Source organism: Solanum lycopersicum, chromosome 10, assembly GCF_036512215.1.
Source record: "Solanum lycopersicum chromosome 10, SLM_r2.1".
Taxonomy (NCBI): Eukaryota; Viridiplantae; Streptophyta; class Magnoliopsida; order Solanales; family Solanaceae; genus Solanum; species Solanum lycopersicum.
This window is the reverse complement of record NC_090809.1, coordinates 44,432,330-44,440,631: the sequence shown is the minus strand read 5'-3', so window position 1 is coordinate 44,440,631 and position 8,302 is coordinate 44,432,330. Positions and strand designations below refer to the sequence as shown.

Sequence of the window (8,302 nt, the reverse complement as noted above, 5' to 3'; positions counted from 1 at the left end):
TGATCGTCAAGACATCCTTTTGTACCTAGGTGGCTAGAAAATTTCTTCCAAAATAATTTTTGAACAAACTAATTGTCCTTATCTGAGATTGGAACCATTGCACTCATATATACTTGTTAATGCATCTGGTTTGTAGTAATTGAAGTAGTAGACATGCATATATATAACATTTTTTCTCTTCAAAAGAGTAATTGTGTGTGCACGAGATATCTGGTCATGCTAAAATATCCCACAGTTACATATTTCTCTCATGACAAATAATGTATCTTCGCCTATATATTGAAGTGTCTCACTTTGAATCTATCCAGTTGTTTCTTAATAGATTCCTTCAATCTACAAGAACAGTCATCTAATAAAAACAATAATACATAATTACAATTTTACCTGATACATTAGATAATCTATTATTTCATGTATCACAAAAAAAAACTAATATACATGCTAAAGTGAATAATAGATACATTAAAAATATCTTCTCTTCCATACTGATACATTAAAAAAAATCACATACTAATACATTTTTTGAAAAAAAAAGAAGAGAAGTTCACATGTATCTGATACGTTATAATAATAATACATTGACTCACAACTCTTAAACCCATTAGAATACCAGTAATGTATCATGACTTATACATCTATACACAAATTCAAATATCAACAATGAGATTCACATATATCTCATACTTTATATTAACAACAAACTAACTCAGAGATCCGAAAATGCATTACATATACGTTAATTTAGTAATGTATCAAGTTACAATCAATAATATATCATGACTTATATATTAATATAAAAGTTTTAAAATAAAAAAAAGTAAAAATTTAAGGAATCCCATAGTGTAATTCAATAATTACATTATGTCCCGATAAATTTAGTATTTACAAAAAATCCCTTAAATTTGTTGTTCTGTGATACTTTAGACTCTAGTGATACATGGTAAATGATACATGGTAAGTTTAAACTGTTGATAAAAAATGGGGAAAAAACGGTACAATTAATGTTGTTACTAAAACAGCTTAATTTAAGGTAACAGATCATTAATCACCATAAAAGCAGCACGTAATTGGATATTAATTTCAAATTTTGAAAATCAAAGATTATATCATCTATTTTGAAGTCTATTTATCTTTTCAATCTGGCTTCTTTAAATAATTGTTGATCATTTCTAAGAATCCTTTGAAATCCTTAAAGTACACTACGGTCAATTTGACAATAAGAATATATAATATTTCTCTTTAGTTATAATTGAATATTGGGGTTTCTCGCTGTAATTTTATGTATGTTATGCTTGGTTGAATATCTGTCTTTTTTTTGTGAACGATGCACTCTATTCATCCAATAGTGTTCAATACAAAACAAATAGATGATAATTATCTATACTCTTATCAATTACAAAAAGTCTATACATGCTACAACTACAAAACACGAGAAACAATCTTACATAGTGAATAAAAAGACAATACAATAAGTTCTCTAACTACAAGACCTAAGGGTATGAATTTGAAGCAAGTAAAGGTCTTTGGAAGCTGAAGATGCTTTTGCCTCTGGTGTTTATATGCAGTACAGTTTCCTTGCATAATCAGTCTGCTGAAGATACTCCTCCCCCCTGGAATCTGATCACATTCTTTTCCTTTAGGAAATTGTTGTTAAAATTGACAACAAACATTATGGGATGTCTTGGTATCTTTTTAATCTTGTACTTCATTGGCTGCAATTTGAAATTAAAACAACAAATTATAACGATATTGAAATATAAATACTAAATAAAACAACTAATAACTTACTGATACATGGTTTCAGTTTTCAGAAATTCATACTACATGAAAAACATGTGATACATGTCTACTACATGTATCAGTGAATTAACTAAAACATTATAACATGTGATACATATCTAATACATGTATCAGAAACATCTACTAAACAATATACACACTGATTCTCTATGTATCATCAAGTACAGTTGATGACGCATTTATTAAATTTAGTGAATGATACATTATAACAATTTTCAAAACATGTATCAGTACATCAACTAAACAACTAATACCTTACTGATACATGATATCAGTTTTCAGGAATTCATACTACATGCAAAACATGTGATACATATCTACTACATGTATCAATGCATTGACTAAAGCACTGATTCTATATGTATCCTCAAGCCCAGTTGATGACGCATTATTGAATGATACATTATAATAATTTTAAAAACCTCATGATACATATAAAATATTATGATACACAACAAATTCATGTATCCGTGATATTGTTAAATCCCAGATTTAACTCTTTCAAACTGCTGAGTGCTGCAGATATAAAACGGTTGGCTAACAATGTGGAATGGTTTTGCTTTAGTCAGTTCTTTTTGGCAGATAACAAATGTCTTCCACTTACCCAAAAACTTCTCGCATCCATCATCTAAAAGGTGAGATCTATTGACAGTTTAGCGACTTCAATGAAGTGAGAGCTGCATTAGGATAAACGAACTATCAGAAACTTCAACAACGTGATGGAATCCCAGAATAGAGAAGTAATTCCCCGAAAAATTCTCTTTTACTTCATAAAGTTTGTCCCGCAAACTAGGCCTAGTAAGATAACATGGAAATTAAAATAGTAAAAGCAGACCTGTGAGGTAATCCAAACATGACGCAGTAACAACAGACCCTTCCAAGTTTAGCACGTCTAGTTTGTACAGATCTGTAAAAGAATGAAATATTATCAAATCCAGATTACATCTTAACATAGAACAAAAAGGAAATGTTAACTTTACGAAAAGAAGCCGAAGAGACTATTAATTGAGCTTCTTACAGCCAGAGTCTTTGTTTGAATCCATCTGAAGATTCATAGGATCATGCAAAAAGAACTTAAACTTGATGGAGAACAAAACGGTAGAAGTTAAGAGAAGTTGTCCTGCTTCCTGAAATTTTTACTTTTTTAAATTTCAAATTTTTTGAATTTTGAAATTCAAAATTTCAAAATTTGGTCTTTTATTTAAAATTAATTAAATTTAATAATTCAAAATCAAAAAGCTGATTTAAAAGGTTGAGTGTTAAAATGGATAAAATTCAAAATTCAAAAACTGATTTAAGAGGTTGAGTGTTTTAATGGAGAAAAAATAGGCATTAAAATGGGTAAATGTGTATTATAGGAGAGAGAATGTAATGTATCTAAAAACTTACACTAAAATTAAAAAAAAGGAAATTATGTAATATTTAAAAAAGGTGGGAAAAATTAGAGAATATAAAAATTATAGTTGTGTATTTAAGTTATTTTTCCAATGAAATGATTAAAGCACAATAATATGTGTCTTTATCATCAGATCTTGTAACTTGAAAATTAAAGTTATGTTCTATTTTGTGTTTTGTTATTACAACCACTGGAGTAGTGTTTATCCTTGTACAATTGTTCCACCTTCACTTCTATACTATTTGTATCAGCTATGTAATTTGTTATCTATATTTTTTGTATATAACACGAATCACCAATTTTTGATTCTAGCCATATGTGTCCTTTTTAACTCATACAATTGCACCAGTTGATGCATCAAAGTTTTGTATCTCGGCAACATTCTTATCTGGAGTATCAATACAGAGGGGGATACATAGCAAATTCAACCTTACATTTCTTAACCTCCGCGTACAATTTTACCCCCATATATCATTCCTAATAATTAGTGGAGAAAATTACCTTTTACAATATGTCATGTCTCGATTTTTTTGGTCAATTCATCAATATTCAACCCAGCTGCAAAGGCTGAACCCCGATTTAAAAATAAAATATTTTTTCGAATTACTATCTCATCACTCCTGTATCGTTCATAACTAACCTCACTTTCTCATATTTTTGAATGCCTCTACAAAATCAAAAGAGTCATTATCTTATCAAATTTTTGGCAAAATTTTTAATTCTAGTTGAAAGTTTCTTCGTCGAAACAGAGACATAATGATGAATAGGGATTTCAAATTTTGAATTGGTTTTTTATTCTAGGATTTATGTTTAACTGTTTGACTGTAAGAAGGGACTGAGCAAAATAAATTATGGGATTCTAATTTGATTTTCTGTTTTGTTGCATATATATAATATATCACAATTAACATATCCAAATTGTCAGATATGTATCTAGAAAGTGTAAAATTTAATTTAAGGGATTAATGTAACTATAAAAAAATAGAAATAAGATGTTATTTCATAATTACACTATGGAATTCTTAATTTTTTTTTTTACATATTTTAATGGACCTACTTTGGAGGTGACACCTTGGACGATTCGGGTTACATCTTGGACCACTTTGGCGGCACTTTCTATAGGTTTTTCTTTCCTCTTTTCATTAGTTTAATTCTTGTACGAATTCTTCAATCCATACCATCGCTATTCGATTGATTAGCGGCTAGAAACTCTCGTTCTAGAATTGAGGTTACAGAACATGATTGACATTATTTTGTGTTGGTTACTGTACGTTTATCATTATTGGTGTCTTTTACGTTGTTTCTCTTGTTACTTTAATGCTTAATTATCACGAAAGTTCATGTATAAACCTTTTATGAACTCGGATGACAGAGCCTTTTGTTGAAACATATAGCATAAGGAATGTGTTCTAATTTCTCAGTTCCAACTAGAATAGGGATAGATTCGCTTCTAGGATATTGATGTACCTACATTGTCTTAGTTGGTTCAAATACAGAAAGATAACTTTATATGTTGTGATTGATTGACCTATCTCACTTCAGCAATATAGTTAGATCTCTCATTTTAATAAAAAGTTAAAGGTCCGGTAAACCATAATCATATTATCAATCCTATGTATCAACAACTAGGACATATAATTTAGTTAATTAACAACCACGTACTCTTAAGTGTGTCTTTAAATGCAACCAAAAAACATCAACATTATATAGGAAATTTTTTTATTATTTGTCGGTGGTGTATATAATGCTATCTACACAAGATTTTTTCAGGATCACAATAGATGTTTCAACTATTGTCAACTATGATACAACTGTCTCCCATATTTCAAAGTTCTATATTTATTTAAAAAACTAATCTTGCGCATTTTAGGTAAGATTAACTTTGAAGAAAAAAACAAAAATAGTATCTTCTTGATATTTTACAAGAGACACTCATTTTGGAGTATATTAAAAAAGCTAAATATCTAAGAAATGAAGAAAGTATAATATTGCGTCTTTCACAAAATGAAAATTTCACAGAGCTCACTACCTGATTCCACTTATAAATAAGAAAATATAAATAGTTGGGAAGCGATACTATAACTAAACTATGAATTAAAATGCTCCACAATCGCATATTAATTTTGTAAGTAATTGTTCAATTATAGAAAAATTAATAAAATTAAAATGATATTTAGTTTTCTAGGAAAGGAGTCGTAAAAAATGATCTTTTTCATCGATCTCCTATATTAATTAGATATTTTTTTCTCTATTTAATCTAAGTTCCAAAACATATCTAATTTATGTTACAAACAAATGTGTATCTGCCACGAACTATTTGTTTTCATTAAGATTGAATCCAATGCTAAAAAAATAAAAAACAATAAGAACCCACGAGTCCTCTCTATCAATTAGTTTTATTTTTAAGGAAATGGAAAGAATAAGTATTCATTTTGTTTTTTTAGTGAAACTAACAGATTCCCAATTGATTATTTATTTAGAAAAATTGGTGGATTATAAAGAATATTATTGAAGAGTTTGTAAGATCTAGTAGTAGAAGTGTTCTATGTCACAAAATAAATATTAGGGTTCAATTCTGTAATATATATATATATATATATATATATATATATATAAATTGATAAATCAATGGAGATATTTGCTTTTTTCCTTTTATTTTTATTTTTTAAAAAAAATGAACTATGGTTACTTTGTTGGAAAAATATGTTAGCATCTCAACAAAAGTTTATATCATTGCATAAATTCATTTCAGTATAAGTTAATTATTCTAACATATTATTAATGACTATTGAATGTCCTTATTAGTCTTATTTGACCTTTCTCCTAACATATTGTATATATCATTACTTTCCTAATTGTAACATATTTGTTATTTAGACATCATTCATCTTAATTAGCCATTAATCTTATTGGTAATCATTTTCTTTATTGGTATAACTTACATAAATCACATAGTATAAGAACATAAATTATATTTTATCCCTACTCTTTTTTAATTTACAAAAATCTCTCACATTCAATGTTATTCGGATACATAGCAAAGAAGCCAGATACATTAAATCTGATATATTAAAACAAAATGAGTTACACTTTCAAAGGAAAGAGAATACTCAATTAAATATGAGTTCTCCAAATCACGCTAATCTAGTTGATTTCAATATCTTCCAAATCTTAATAGATTCAATCAAATAAAAATTCAAAATTTCTCTCTCAATAATCAAAATTCAAATTTTCTTCTTCCAATTTTCTTGCAATCACGTCAAGCAGGCCGTTACCCAAAGTTTCCAACAGAACCAACAAAAAGATAGTTAAAGCAAAAATAAAACAAAGAACTATGATGGACCATCTTTCAAAGATGACGAAATATAGATGTCTAACTCCGAAAGTTGTTGATAAAAACTTAAGAAACAAAATCAACAGAGAAGGAAGTTGAGATATTTACCAAATTTGCTCCACTCATGGGGTTCTCCATCTAGTTGAACTTTCTGATGTACATGTCTTCATGTTGGTTCAATATTTATGGCTATATTTGTTTTTTCAAGCCACATGAGTTTGAACTATCCTTCTTTGTCATTACGGGTTTTCTTCAGCAAAAAAAGATCTGATATTTAGGAATTAATCTATAAAATATGAGCCTGAATTTGTAATATATAAATTATATCAGAGCTTTAATTTCATTTATATAGTTAAATAGATGTGACAGTCGCAAGTATAAAATTACATATATTGTTGTTAATTTAATTTTTAATTTGTGTTTCGAGATGACTACATTAATCGTAATACATTAATATTTATGTATCATGTATAAATTGATAAGTATTATGTTCCTATTAATTAGATACATTAAATAAGTAATTTTGTACGTAAAGTGTTTGCTTAGAGTGTGACACATTATTGTGTGTATTAATTTAAATTATTGTATCATGATAAAATATTTAGCATGATACATTACTATTTTTGTATCTTATTGTGTGTATGAAATACTATTAATAAAGTAATTTGTTGTAAAAGTATCAAAATGTACAAAAGTGAGGGTATGTATCAAATTATATCTATATTTTGTACATGATATTAAGTATAAGTTAGTTGTATGATTGTTTGTAATAGATACATATAAATATCTATTTTATCGAATGTATCACTATTTTTTTAATGTTAGCAGGTTGTTACATTATCAGAGTATCTTTATTTAGTCTATAATTCTGAAAAAAGATACATTGTTTGACTTAAAAGATAAATATGTAAATGTGGAAGATTTCAAGTTGATAAGATACATTCTTTATATAATATATCAGTTTATAGTTGATAACAATGTATCTTATACAATATGGTTGTGAAGGAATACATAAGCTAAAGTAAAGTGTATCTATAAATGTATCACTTTGTAGGTGATAATCTTATTTGATACAATATGATTATCAACTTTTATGTATTTATGTATCATGCCCATAAAATTGTTCATGATACATTACTATTTATAACGTTAATTGTAGTGTAAATAGATCTGTTTATGGAATTACATGTATTGTGTTGTCTAGTAAATTTTTAAATTTATAATCTCCGAATGGATATATTACTCATGATACATTACTATTTCTAAAATATTAAGTAGATTAATAAGTACTATAATATTTTTTAAAATGATCTTTCATTTATTCCCAAAAAAATATCAATTTTTAAATTAAACTTGTCAATAAATTGTACTAATACAACATGAATGAATCAACAACTAACTATAAATAAGTTATCAAGTATCTACATGACTGAATGAACAATCAAGTTATCGAGTACGCTGATGTTTCAGTAAAGAGACCGGAAGTAATAGATTCAATAATTTTTAAGATGAAAAAACTAGACAAAAATTAAAGATATAAAATTTGAAGTAACGAAAAGAAATCTAACTCTGGAAGAACTTTGAAATCATTAATTGAAAAGAGAAAAGATATAAAATTCAAAAATGAATTAATAGAGGTAATTGTGGAGAGATTTGTAACGTGAAAAAAAATGAAGGAAAAATCATGGGTATTAGATTTTTAATTAATGTATCCAAAAAAGGAGACGATAGAAAAAAGAAGAAGAGATTTTTGATAATTTTTTAAATGGTAG

General features: G+C 27.2%; 1 long non-coding RNA gene across 1 annotated transcript; it reads right to left on the bottom strand.

The window, feature by feature from the left end:
- Window positions 1-1,309: 1,309 nt before the first annotated feature.
- On the bottom strand, window positions 1,310-6,906 carry LOC104649666 (uncharacterized). The gene is made up of 4 exons (XR_743565.4): window positions 6,639-6,906; window positions 2,636-2,707; window positions 2,405-2,477; window positions 1,310-1,712 (listed from the first exon to the last, which is right to left on the bottom strand). It is a non-coding gene; the product is annotated as an uncharacterized lncRNA (long non-coding RNA).
- Between the last annotated feature and the right edge of the window lie 1,396 nt (window positions 6,907-8,302).